The 12,589-nt window shown below is 42.6% G+C and overlaps 1 long non-coding RNA gene across 1 annotated transcript; it reads left to right on the top strand.

The window, feature by feature from the left end:
• The first annotated feature begins 8,723 nt into the window (after positions 1–8,723).
• On the top strand, positions 8,724–12,108 carry Gm39254. Its single transcript, XR_879204.1, has 3 exons — positions 8,724–8,852; positions 10,580–10,671; positions 11,955–12,108. It is a non-coding gene; the product is annotated as a predicted gene, 39254 (long non-coding RNA).
• The last annotated feature ends 481 nt before the right edge of the window (positions 12,109–12,589 follow it).

Below are 12,589 nucleotides of genomic sequence, written 5' to 3'. Positions count from 1 at the left end.
AGCCGGGTGGGCACCTGTCCTCCGGTCCGGAAGGTGGCCGGCTGTCCCCGGCCCACACAGGGTGCTGCCTCAGCGCCTCTGTGCTTCTGCCTGTTCCAGAAGCTGTCAGGTTCTCTGGCGCACCCTCTCACCTGTTCAGACTAATTTCCTAAGTTCGGCGGGTCTCGGACCAAGATGGCGACCGCTGCTGCTGTGGCTTAGGCCGCCTCCCCAGCCGGGCGGGCACCTGTCCTCCGGTCCGGACGGTGGCTGGCTGTCCCCGGCCCACAAAGGGTGCTGCCTCAGCGCCTCTGTGCTTCCGCCTGTTCCAGAAGCTGTCAGGTTCTCTGGCGCACCCTCTCACCTGTTCAGACTAATTTCCTAAGTTCGGCGGGTCCCGGACCAAGATGGCGACCGCTGCTGCTGTGGCTTAGGTCGCCTCCCCAGCCGGGCGGGCACCTGTCCTCTGGTCCGGAAGGTGGCCGGCTGTCCCCGGCCCACACAGGGTGCTGCCTCAGCGCCTCTGTGCTTCCGCCTGTTCCAGAAGCTGTCAGGTTCTCTGGCGCACCCTCTCACCTGTTCAGACTAATTTCCTAAGTTCGGCGGGTCCCGGACCAAGATGGCGACCGCTGCTGCTGTGGCTTAGGCCGCCTCCCCAGCCCATCTTTGCACATCCTTAAAGCAACAAAAAGATATTCTGAAAAAGAAAAAAAAAACTCACACAAAAATTTAACTAAAGGTATTGCTACATTTTATTGAAAATAATTGTTAAAAATTGACTGAGAGAAAAATGCAAATTTTTTGGCTGCATCTTCTTCTAGAATACAAATAAATATCTTTCTGGTAACATTGATTTGATTGCATCTTGGAAAAGTCGCAGCTAAGCCATGCATGGTGGCGCATACCTGTGTATCCAGGACTGTTAAAGCAGAGACAGAAGGACTGAAAGTTCAGAGCAAACCTGGACAGCATAGCCAAAATTTGTCGTAGGAAAACAATATAGGTCTATGGAAGTACTCCAGTGGATGAAGTATTGTCCCCACAAGCAATAAGAGTTGGATCCCTAGGAACCATGTAAATCCTGAACAGGCATGGCAGCCTGCCTATAATTCCAGTGTTCTGATGACAAGGACAGGTGTTCCCTGAAGCAAGTGGTCTAGCAGGGAGCCATGTGGGCAAACTTTGTGTTCAATAGAGAGACCATGCCTCAAAGTTGAAGATAGAGAATGGTTGTGGAACAGCACCACATCAACCTGCAGCTTCAACATACACATGTGCACAAACACACGCACATGCAAGTGTGCATATACCCATGCATACGTACTACACTCATACACACACATGCAAATGTGCATACATATTTGTATGCATACCACACACACATATACATGGAAATGTGCATACAATCATGCATGTATACTATACACACACATCATACACACACATGCAAATGTACACACAGCCAAGCATGCATACTATATACACATGCACACATATACACATACAAATGTGCATATACCCAAGCATGCACACACACACACACACACAATATTAACAGCTGACTATGTTCTAAGATCCAGTCTATAACCTTCTCCCATTGAAAGTCAAAAGCCAAAGCCCGGTGAAGCCTAATAAAGATAACACTCTGTAATGCTGTTTTTACTTGCTTGAGTGATTGCACAGAACCTTCTGCTCACCCAGAGCAGCTCAGTGTTCTTAGTGAACTATTCTTTATCACATTTCAGAACAGAAAAGCACAGATGGCCATTATCTGAGTTCTAGGATGTGCCTTCAAGCTCCTGTACCAGAACACCTCTCCATGTCTTTGAACTAGAATAGACTGAGCCCCTGAAATTAAATCTCTAGCGATTCCTACATTGAAAGGGCCATTATTAACAGTAGATCTTTTTGTAGGTAGAAAGTCAGGTCAGGAGTTAAGAGCCCATGCTGCTCTTTCAAAAGGACCCGTGTCTGACTCCCATCACCCACATCCTGTGACTCACAGCTCCTGTGACTCCAGCTCAAGAGACTCTGGCACCATCTTCTGGACTTAAATAGTAACTGCACTCACACTTGCATATACTTTCAAGTGTGCACACACATACTTAAAAAGAAACTAAGTCGCTTTTTAAAAGTATAGATCTTTCCAATGATTCTAAGATATCAGAAATCAAAACCAAATTTTATTAATTGTGAAGTATCAACTAATGTCATAAAATAATATAAAAGTTACTATATAAAGAAGAAATTTGTAAGATATAGTGTTTCTAAGTACAATTAACAGGTGAATGTCCTTGTTAAAAGATATATTGCTGGTGGAATTACAAACTGGTACAATCACTCTGGAAATCAATCTGGAGGTTCCTCAGAAAATTGGAAATATATCTAACTGCAGATCCAGCTACTCCACTCTTGGGCATAAACCCAAAAGATATCCCACCATACCACAAGGACATGTGCTCCATTGTGTTTCTAGTGGCCTTATTTTTAATAGTTAGAAGCTGGAAACAACCCAGTTGTCCCACAAATGAAGAATGGATACAGAAAATGTGGTTTATTTACACAGTGGAACACTATTCGGCTATTAAGAATGAGGACATCATTTGTTTTGAAGGCAAATGGGTGAAACTAGAAAATATCATCCTGAGTGAGGTAATTTCGACCCAAAAGGACACGCATGGTATGTACTCACTAATAAGTGGATATATGCAAAAAAAAAAGTACAGAATACCTAGAATACAATCCACAGAACTTAAGAAACGTAAAAAGCCTAAGGGTCCAAGTGAGGATGCTTCAATCCCACTTGGGAGGGAGAAAATAATCCTGGGGCAGAGGGAGAGAGGAATCTGGGTGGAAGAATGGAAAAGAAGGGGTAAAGGGGAATATGATCAGGAACTGGGGGAGACAGGAGAGAAGCCCTGAGGGCCAGCAGAATGAATGGAAATATGCAACCTCGGGGGGCAGGAGGTGGGGAGACTCTCTAGAAAGTAGCAGAGACCTGGGAGGTGTGAGACTCTCAGGACCCAAAGGGAGGGACATTAGATGAAATGCCCAACTTGGAGAATTCACCTCTGGTTAAAAGGCAGGGCATCAAGTAGAGGGATGGGGTTGCCATCCCACAGTCAAAAACACTGACCCAGAATTGTCCCTGACTAAGAGAACTGAAGGGACAAAAATGGAGAAGAGAATGAGGGAAAGGGGGTCCAGTGACAAGCTAAGGACAAAGCTTCAGCGTGGTTGTACCAGTTTGTAATCCCACCAGCAATATATCTTTTAACAAGGACATTCACCCGCTCATTGTACTTAGAAACACTATATCTTACAGATTTCTTCTTTACATAGTAACTTTTATATTATTTTATGACATTAGGATCTATCTCAAGGGGAGACTCCAAGACCTGACACTATTATTGATGCTATGGTATGCTTACAGACAGGAGCCGAGCATGGATGTCCTCCAAGAGGCCTAACAAGCAGCTGACTGAGACAGATGCAGATACTTACACCCAATGATTAGACTGAAGTCAGGGACCCCTGTAGTTGAATTTGGAAAAGGCTGGAAGAAGTTGAGGAGGAGGGAAACCCTATAGAAAGACTAGCAGTCTCAACTGACCTGGACCCCTGAGATCTCTCAGACACTGAGCTACCAACCAGGTACCATACATGAGCTAGTCTGAGGCCCTCAACACATACAAGCAGAGGGCTGCCTGGTCTGGTCTCAGTGGGAAAAGATGTGCCTAACCCTCTAGAAACTTGAGGCCCCAAGGAGTGGTGCCTGGCACGGGTAAGGGGAAGACATCCTCTTGTAGACAATGAGGACTAGGAATTGGATGAGGAACTGTGGAAGGGGGTACCTGGAGAGGGGCAGTGGCTGGACTATAAAAACATAAAAGTAATAATAATAATAATAATAATAAAGATATATTGAGGCTACGTGCAGTGGCCTGTAATCCTGACACTTGGGACCCTGGGGCATGAGGATTGGCTCAGGCTCCCAGCCAACCAGAGCTATAAGTGTTGAGAATGTTTCAGAATAAACAACAAGAAGTTATGTGTGTATGGGTTCTTTGAAAAGCTTCATGCCTCGTTGGGAAATACAAAAGGGCCTATATACATTCTAGCTTCAGGTTCCTTGGAGAGAGTTGAACTAATGATTCCTGAGACAAGACAAATATAATGTCAAGACCATGATCACCAGCCTATTGCAAATCGCCTCTTGTTGCAAGGCTGAATTTTGCTAGCTCCCTGTGATGGTTTGTATATGCCTGGCCCAGGGAGTTGCACTATTTGGAGGTGTGGCCTTGATAGAATAGGTGTGGCCTTGTTGGAGTAGGGGTGGCCTTGTTGGAGTAGGTGTGTCACTGTGGGTGTGAGCTTTAAGATCTTACTGCTAACAGCCTGGAAATAAGTATTCTGCTAGCAGCCTTCAGATGAAGAGATAGAACTCTCAGCTTCTCTGGCACCATGCCTACCTGGATGCTGCCATGCTCCTGCCTTGATGATAATGGACTGAAGCTCTGAACCTATAAGCCAGCCCCAATTGAATGTTGTCCTTATAAGAGTTGTCTTGGTCATGGTCTCTGTTCACAGCAGTAAAACTGTAACTAAGACACTCGGCACAGACCAACAGTTGATAGGTACCAACAACTATACACACCTCTATCATCTCTTCAGATCCCCTAGGCTGCAAATGTCTTTCATCCCCGAGTCCATGGTAACAACCAGCTCTGGAGGAACTTGAAAGATGCCCTAACACCTTTGCTTCTGCTTGAGCCATGCTTGTTTCCAACAGAAACATGTGGAAGCCCAAAGGGAGAGAGGTGGGAAATGAGGGAAGCTTGGGGTACAGTTGTGTGTGCTGAGTGTGATTGTTTGTTAGTTACTTCATGCTAAAACCCAACTTAACAGTGCTGGGGAGGCGGGGTGGCAGGGGAGAATGTTCAGCCAGTAGATCCCATCTCTGATTGTCTGGATGTTCAGCCAGTTGGGTGAACAGGTTGAGCTGGTAGGGCAGACATGTTCAGCCAGTAGGTATGTCCCGTTTGCTCCTTTTCTTGAACTTCTCTGCTTCCTTCCCTCTGGCCTGGCTTATGCTTCTGTTGGAATCAGCACCCGTACTCTCTGCCTCAGGCTCTGCTTTCAGAAAACTTCAGAATAAGGACATGAAAAAAAAGAAGTGTTTGTTGTGAAGTCAACTTATACGTGAAAGAGAGGAAAGCAAGCAAGAAATGAATTTCAGGTATTGAAGGCCAAGGAAAAATTAATGTTCAGTCATAAGGAAGGAGAAAAAATATTTCAATCACTCTCAAGAGATAGCCACCTTACTTTGGGATCTTCTCTGTTGTAAATCTTTCTCTTTTTTTCTTCTACTGAAAAACTCTTGAGAAGCAAAGCTCATTAGAGAGTTTAGGTAATGGATCTCCTGCAGAATGTGTAGTGTTCGCTTTTATTACCACGTTACTGCCAGCCAGACACGGAGGGCTGCGTCACTGCGACAGCAAACGGGTGGATCAGTGTCTCTCCCCAGAGATAAATGAAGCAACGATGTGCTAAAAAGCCCTTGGTTTAGAAGGTGAACAGTTGGATCTTTAATTACAAAGGACTGAAACCCATTACAACACGACGGGGAGTGTGTTTAATTTGCAGAGAAAGAGAGGAATAACTGGGGATTTTTGTGGTTTAAATGACCTTAACACAGAGGCCCAACCATCCCCACTTCTGAAGGGCATTGTATGACCTCCACTCTGAACACACAGACAGGGCCGAGGACTACGAGTCACCTCCTCTAAAAAGCAGAAGGGAGAGTGGTACATGGCTGGTCTGTTTTCTATCTGCCCAAGTTCCCATCACATGTGCAGTCTAGCAATTCTCTGAAGTAAGAGGCCTTTCACTTGTTCACAGGGATGGAGTCATCTTAAAAAGCAAGTGGGTATTATGTGCCTTGTGTGGTCTTTATTTTCTTTTTTAAAAAAGTATACAGTGCATCTGTTGGGGTTTCTTTTTTGAGGCCAGCTATATCCTTTCATCTGATGCAAGTTGTTTTCAGTCAGGCACCTTACTAACCACACAAAGAACAGCCCTAAAGCAGAGCCTCTCCATCCTTCAAGTTGCAGGTGCATCATCCCCCATCAGTCTCTGCATACAGCACCGTGACTTTTGCTTCAGTGGGGTCTCGCTGCTTAGCTGAACAAAGAGGACTGGGTTCTTCATCATCGTTCTCTAGCATTGAAAACATCTGAAAAAGCAGTTCTAAAAGAGATCCACAGTCACATTTATCTGGCACTTAAAACATTTGTTTTTATGATAGCATCGAGGGGTCCAAATGATCCTTTCTGGCCCCCAATGCAGGGAATATTAGTTTACCACTCAGCCTTGCATGAACTCTGTGTTTACCTCCTGCAAGAAAAGAGGGAAGATAAGAGTGATGAGAGGTAGGTGCCAGGGTGAACTGTAAGGCTTCCCTAGTTCCCTCTGAGCCAGCTGCTCAGAGTCGGCACCTACCTGTAAGACTGGGCATTTTATTTTAAATTAACTCAGAGAACCCCGCAACTCCCCTAGTTTTGATTCCTTCTGTGTGTGTTTGTGAGTATATGTGTTTGTGCACATATTCATTTGTATGGGGGGTATAAATGTGTATGTATATGCTTATGTAACTCCATGGGCATTTATGTGTGTGTGTTCATTTGTGTGTAGATGCATATGTGTATGTCTGTCCATGTGTGTGGATGTGTGTGCAAGTGTATATGTGTGTATGTGTATGTGCATGTTTGTATGTTTGTATATATGCATCTGTGTAAGTGTATGTATGTGCATGTATGTGTGCACATATGTGTGTACATGCACATGTATGCAGACATATATTTATGTGTGTGCATGTGTATATGTGCATATGTGCATCATATAAATGCATGTATATGTGCATGTGTGTGTACACGAGTGTGTGTATGTATATGAGTGTGTGTAGAGATCAGAGAGCAAGGTGCTGCTCCTCTTCAAGTGTCATCTATAGTCTTTTTTAAAATGTTTATTCGGTTCTATTTGATTCCATTGTGAGACATGGTCTCTCATTGGCCTGGAACCCACCAAGTAGACTAGCATGGCAGGTCAGCAAGCTCTATGGATCTTCCAGTCCCCACCTCCCTAGCACTAGAATCACCATGCCACTGCATGCCCCCAACACTTGGTTATTTTATGCAGGTTCTTGAAATTAAACTCAGGTCCCCATGCACAGCAAACACTTCTCCAGTTGAACCATCTCTCCAGCCTCTGTTTCCTTTTTAATTTTATTTGTTATAGAAACATCGTGTTTGTGCATATTTACTAGGTACTCTGAGATGTTTTGTTGTATCTGTATGTGTTAACATGTTTGTGTATGTATGTCTGTGTGTAGTAATGATCAAGCTAGGATAATATATCCATCATCTTGAACTTCCCCTATTTCTTTACGGTGAGTTCCTTTAAAATCTTCAATTGAGAGATATATGACATTGTGTTACTTACATTCCACTGCTGACATGAACATCTGCCCTTTGCCTGAAACATTGTATGACTTGGCCAACCTTCTTCCTCACACAGGTCCTGTTCTCAGACTCTTAATAAGCAACTGATGTTTGATAAAGGAGCCAAAAAAGAGGCTTCCCAATAAACCACACTGGGAGAACCAGATAGTCACATGGAGTATGAAAGTAGAATCATGCATCTCATTAGATATAAATATCAGCTCAATATGAAGACCTACAGGGACTGGAGCTATAACTCAGTGGTTGAGAGCACTGGCTGCCAAAGTTGTAGTCCTGAATGTACATATGGATCACAACCATCCCTAAAGTCTAGGAGCTCGAACACCAACTTCTGGTTTCTAAGTATACTTCATGAATGTGTTGCATATACATTCAGGTAAAATACCACTTTGGGTAAAACAATAATAAATCAATCTAAAGAAATATTAAGGAAGGCCTACAAATAAAACTAAAACTACAAGAACACTAGAAGAAAACCGAGAAAATGTTTCAGGATGTTTGGAAAGGCAAAGACTGTTTTTAGAATCCCCTCGTCTCGGTTCCCAGGTGTTTTTAATCACAAAATAACGTTTGATTTTATTTCATGGACAAATCTAAAAATTAGCTCTAAAAGGTGATTCCAATTATGTTTTATCGAAAACATTCAATTAAATTAATGATATTTCCCTACCAGGTTTAAATTGAAATTGAAAACTAATAATGAAACAAGCATGACAGAAGCATAGACGTTAGCCTTGGGATTTTGAAGGAAGAGAGGCTACACGGAAACATAGACACCCGTTCACGGCAACTTCGTTCGCCAAGACTAAAAACAGACGTAGTGTTCCAATGAGAGAATGTTAAACTGTGGTAGATTGTCAGAGACCATCCTGTGAGAAAGTGAGCTAGATCCTTAATACAAAACATTCCTTGTCAACGGATTCTAAAGTTTGGGGCTAGAGAGACAGATGTATGTGTGCGTGCGTGCGTGCGTGCGTGCGTGCGTGCGTGCGTGCGTGCGTGCGTGCGTGCAGAGGTCAGAAGAGGACATCTTCAAAGATGTGGGTGCTGGGAACAGAACTTGGGTTCTCTGTGAGAGAAGCAGGTGAGTGTTATTAACCACTGAGCCATTTCTTCAGCCCCTAATGTTTATAATTTCTTATCTTTAATATCCAAAATAGCATCTACTTGTCCACCAGAACATCATCCCAGATGTTTCATCTGCTAGCTGGGATGCTCTTCCCCTGAAAATTACGTTCCAGAATTGAACAGAAGAGTTATTGCTGGGGTGCCTTCGAATGGACTTCTTTTTCGTGAAATAGCCAACCAATGATGCTAGCCTCACATAAAACCAAATTCCTCAAATATTTATGGGTAAGTAGCATTTCCAAGGATATGGAATTTATATCTCTTCCAGTAACAATTTTCTTAGCTTAAAAACCACTCATCCAGCAACACAGCTCTCAGCCCAGCTCAGAAAACACACTTCCCTTTAATACCAAATACATGTAGGGTTTTAAGTTGATACTGAATTTAGTAACAACAGATTGAAAGAGTATGCAGACTAATTTTTGTTTTACTTCTGAATTTGTTTGGTTAAAAAAAATATGAGTTTATTTATTTGCCCTTATTTCTTTTCCCAGAATTTTAAGATGTTACATAGTTGATACACACAAAACAATGCAGTTTGTAATTGTAGCCACAATTGCCTTACCACACAGGATCATACCACACAAATATAAATACAGGGCTAACAAAATCACTGCATTAACTGTGTGTTTCTTCTTAGCCCATTCCCTAAATTCTAAACGAGATGACTACTGCCTATTATTTACCAGATCCCTAATTCTTAACACAGTTTTCAGCCATATACTTTTCCTTAAATAACATCTATAGAGTTTTCAACACTTCTAAAACTGGCATTTGTTATCAGTTAGTTTTTCCTCACTGGAACCAAAATCTTCAATGAAAACAGCTTAAGGGAGAAGAGGCTTATTTTGGCTTCCAGTTTCAGAAGGGTTAGCCTATGGGTGTGCAGCACATTTCCTTCGGAAGAACCCCAGGCTGGCAAGAGCCTGAGATAGACAATGGCTGCTCACCTCACAGTGGACCAGGGAGCAGAGAGGAAAACCACAAACAAGGGCCAGGTTAAAAGTCTGATTTTTCTTTCTTTAAGAGATGTCCTGGTGAAGATTGAGCACTAATAGTTGTACAGAAGCTAGGGGCTCCAAACCAGACCAATGACTCATCACAATTAACATTTGTAAATAAAACTGTTAGGACAAAAGGGCATCCTGTGTGACACATACGTGACACACACCAGCTTCCACGGTGTGATTTTTTTTTTCTTTTGCTTCTTTATGGTGGGGGAGGTTGCAAAGGCAAAGGGTGGCTATGAAGCAATGGGGAGATGAATGGGATTGGGGTGTATTGTGGTGTATGATATGAAATTAACAAAGAATCGATAAAAAGCTTTACAAAGCTTGTTTTCTAAGGCATTTGTTATTCCTAGCTTGGTTCACACATAAGTACTGTATTTACATCATTCCCACCCCAAAATTCTTGCCCTCCAAGGTCGTCTCCCAAGCCCATCTCCCCATACTCCCTCTCTACCCTATGACTTTTTAATTGTTAGTATAAACCTGGTGAGTCCATTTAGTGTGGCGCATAAGTATATGTGTTTAGGTCTGACTGTTTGGGATTCAGGAACCTATCAGGGGGCTCATCCACAAACACAGCTTTTCCTTCTTTCAGCAGCCATAATTGCATAATTCGTCCAGGGGTGTGTGATGGTGTCAATGGGAATGCCCTGCCTCCAGGCTCATTTGAATTTTGTGTCCCCCTCCCCCACCCCCACTTAATGGAACTGTTTGGGAAAGATTAGGAGGTGTGGCCTTGATGGGAGTGAGCTTTGAGAATTCGAAAGCCTATGGCAGGTTCAGTCTCTCTCTCTCTCTCTCTCTCTCTGTGTGTGTGTGTGTGTGTGTGTGTCTATCTGTCTATCTCTGTGTGTGTCTGTCTCTCTGTCTCTGTGTGTGTATCTGTCTGTCTCTCTGTCTCTGTCTCTCTCTGTCTCTCTCATCTGTGTCTCTATCTCACAGATAAAGGTGTGCTCTCAGCTGCTGCTCCAGCACCATCTCTGCCTACCTGCTGCTCCTCAGCCACCATGATAAAGGACTATCCCTCTGATACTGTAAGCAAGCCTCCAATTAAGTGCTTTATTTTATAAGTTGCCTTGGTCACGGTGTCTCTTCATAGCAATAGAAGAGTAACTAAGACTGTGTGGGACCTTGTGGGATTTCCCACATCCGTTGTCTGTAGAGGGTCATTTCTACTTCCTACAGCTGGATTCTACCTCCTAGAGATGCTACAGCCTCCTTCCCAAATTTGTACAATCAACCATGAAGAAGCCTTACAGCCGTTATGCATGGCCCATACACCATTGTAGCATAGACAGTCTTGTGTGGTTTTCTTTAACTTTAAAGGAAGTTAGCATGGCTGCATGGTGCACATGTGGAGGTCAGAGGAGAGGTGGCAGGACTCACCTCTCTCCTCCCACCGTGTGGGGTCTGAAGGCTCCCACAGGGACTTTAGGCGTAGCAACAAAATGCTTGTAGCCACTTATCTATCTCACTGGGCCTGCTGCTTTTGAAATTTGAATATTTTTTAATGTTAAAATTACCTCTTATTAATTCATTCATCCATACATAGTCCTCTTGGACCTGACATGGTACCCTTTCATAGGTACTGCTACATTTAATCTTCTAACGTTTCTTCATGGGCACTTGTGTCCATGTTCACAGAAGAAGTTGGTATTAATCTTCATTTTGATACATGTCTGTTTCTTTTTGGTTTTGCATTGGGGTTACGGTAGTTTCAAAAAAGAGGCCAGAGAATACTTCTGTTTCCAAAAAAAAAAAAGAATATAAATTAGTATTAAACCATCCTCAAATGTTTACTAGAATTGTTAGATAAAATTATATATCCCTAAACTTTTCTTGGCAGTTTTTAAACATGTACTCTCTTACTAAGTATAAGGATGTCATAACATTCTCCCTGTAATCAATTTGGGTAAGCCATTTTGTTTTCAATTTTGATAAACTGTATCATTTTATATTTTTAGTGCATGTTTATTAAAACTCAACGGAATACCCTATTAAAGTGGTTCCAATTAAACACATAACACATCAAAAAGAAAGTAACAGCAAACGGTCTACTACTTGAGAAAAATTTTTGTCATAGTGCTTAAGACCATGGTCTTCAATAAATAGTTTTCTCCATTGGCTATTTGTCTAGGAAAACATTTTAATTTCTTGCATAATTATACTTCAATACCTAGACCATATCATAATAAGAAACACAATCTATAATGTACTTCTCTAAAATACTTACTGTATAAAATATACAAATCACATAACATGATAAATATAAACTCATATTTCTCAGTGAAATTTTTGTGCTTTTTTGTATTCACAGGCTTTATATTTTTGGGTGGAATTTAGAAGACCCCATTTCAATGTCTCAGAGAAAATGTACAAAGCAAAAGCTGATGGGGCTAAATCCTTGAATTGGCAAGCAGAGTTAAAATAAACTAACCACTTCAGGAAACAGCTTTTTGGTAAGTTTGCCAATTTTCTATACTTTTGTGTCTGTTTGGATTAAATTCCAATGTTTCCTCGATTCTTAAGTGCACTAAATCGGTCTATTGTTTTTAGACTATTCTCTTTTTGAAGATTTATTTTCTTTATCTTACAAATATGAGTAGTTTACCTGCATGGATATCTGTGCTTGTTTACCTGCAGTGCACATGGAGTCCAGAAAGGAGCGGTGGATGCCCTGGGCCTGGTGTTACAGAGAGTTGTGAGCTGCCTCATGGGTGCTGAGAACTTAACTGGGATCCTCGGTGAGAGCAGCCAGTGCTCTAAACTGCCAAACACCAGCTCCAGCCCCTCCACCACTCATCTGGGTTGCTCCACTGGGCCCCATCTGCTCTGATACACTGCTCTCGTTCACAGGCTGGGCGCTCATCCCACTTAGTAAGGAACAGGGAGGCCTGATGAATGAACTGTTGCTCATGAGAAAAGTAGCCCTGAAGTCTGAAATCTCTCAGT

The sequence above is a fragment of the Mus musculus genome, chromosome 8 (assembly GCF_000001635.26).
Source record: "Mus musculus strain C57BL/6J chromosome 8, GRCm38.p6 C57BL/6J".
Lineage (NCBI taxonomy): Eukaryota > Metazoa > Chordata > Mammalia > Rodentia > Muridae > Mus > Mus musculus.
This window is presented reverse-complemented; position numbering and strand designations above follow the sequence as displayed.